Genomic DNA, 1,948 nt, shown 5'->3' with positions numbered 1-1,948 from the left:
TTGGGAGGTCTTCTACCCCACACAGCTGGTAGTCTGGGATCTTACGTGTATCTTACGATGGTTTGGGAGGTCTTCTACCCCACACAGGTGAGGGTCTGGGATCTTACGTGTATCTTACGATGGTTTGGGAGGTCTTCTACCCCACACAGCTGGTGGTCTGGGATCTTACGTCTACCTTACGATGGTTTGGGAGGTCTTCTACCCCCACACAGGTGAGGGTCTGGGATCTTACGTGTATCTTACGATGGTTTGGGAGGTCTTCTACCCCACACAGCTGGTGGTCTGGGATCTTACGTGTACCTTACGATGGTTTGGGAGGTCTTCTACCCCACACAGCTGGTGGTCTGGGATCTTACGTGTACCTTACGATGGTTTGGGAGGTCTTCTACCCCACACAGGTGGGGTCTTACCTTACCTTACCTTACCTTACGATGGTTTGGGAGGTCTTCTACCCCACACAGGTGAGGGTCTGGGACCTTACCTTACCTTACGATGGTTTGGGAGGTCTTCTACCCTGCCCACAGCTGGGGTCTTACCTTACCTTACCTTACGATGGTTTGGGAGGTCTTCTACCCTGCCCACAGCTGGGGTCTTACCTTACCTTACCTTACGATGGTTTGGGAGGTCTTCTACCCCACACAGCTGGTGGTCTGGGATCTTACGTGTATCTTACGATGGTTTGGGAGGTCTTCTACCCTGCCCACAGCTGGGGTCTTACCTTACCTTACGATGGTTTGGGAGGTCTTCTACCCTGCCCACAGCTGGGGTCTTACCTTACCTTACCTTACGATGGTTTGGGAGGTCTTCTACCCTGCCCACAGCTGGGGTCTTACCTTACCTTACCTATTACTCCCTTGATCTAGCTGGCTGTTGGGCGTGTCGTCCCGCCAAACACGACATGCCAGGTCGTGGGCGGACAACCCACCAACCTCGCTCATGGAGGACGGGGGACCAGGGGGGTTCGAACCCGTCTCTTTTTGCCCTCACCAGCGGGTTCCCTCCACCCTGTGTCACCAAGATTGACGGTGACGTCCAATTGGTTGTTAGAGAGGGGGGGGAGGGTGGTAAACAGGGGGGGGGGGGGCGAGGCTAATTGGGATGTGGTTGCCACTGATAAAAGAGAACGGGAAAGGGGGGGGTGGGTGTGTAGGGGGGGCTCATAGTTGCTGGAGATAAACAACGACAGAAAATGGGGACGACGGTTGTTTGCATATATGCACAATATATCCATCATTTTCAGACCATCAGGTAAATAGATACAATTTATCTATCATTTTCAAACCATCAGGTAAATAGATATAATTTATCTATCATTCTCAAACCATCAGGTAAATAGATATAATTTATCTATCATTCTCAAACCATCAGGTAAATAGATATAATTTATCTATCATTCTCAAACCATCAGGTAAATAGATATAATTTATCTATCATTCTCAAACCATCAGGTAAATAGATATAATTTATCTATCATTCTCAAACCATCAGGTAAATAGATATAATTTATCTATCATTCTCAAACCATCAGGTAAATAGATATAATTTATCTATCATTCCCACATAACAGCGATCAACCCACTCCCTTTCCTCTAAGCCATCCACATCCATCATCAACGAATCTCAAAAGGTAACGTTGGGAAATAGATAATGTGTATAGGAATAGATAATGTATATAGTCAATAATACACGAGCTTGTCTGTTTTAGGGAATGTGTATAGGAATAGATAATGTATATAGTCAATAATACACGAGCTTGTCTGTTTTAGGGAATGTGTATAGGAATAGATAATGTATATAGTATATAGTGTGTGTTTTTGGGGTCAAAATGAATAAGATTACCCCCGGGTCATCTGGGGGGGCGGGGGGGGGGGAGACAGGCCAAGGCCCCCCCCCCCCCCCCCCCCGGTACGCGTGAAAGCTAAAGCTTGGTCGGGTGGTCGGCCCGCCC

Source organism: Panulirus ornatus, chromosome 5, assembly GCF_036320965.1.
Source record: "Panulirus ornatus isolate Po-2019 chromosome 5, ASM3632096v1, whole genome shotgun sequence".
NCBI classification, from domain to species: domain Eukaryota; kingdom Metazoa; phylum Arthropoda; class Malacostraca; order Decapoda; family Palinuridae; genus Panulirus; species Panulirus ornatus.
Note: the sequence above shows the minus strand (reverse complement) of the source record.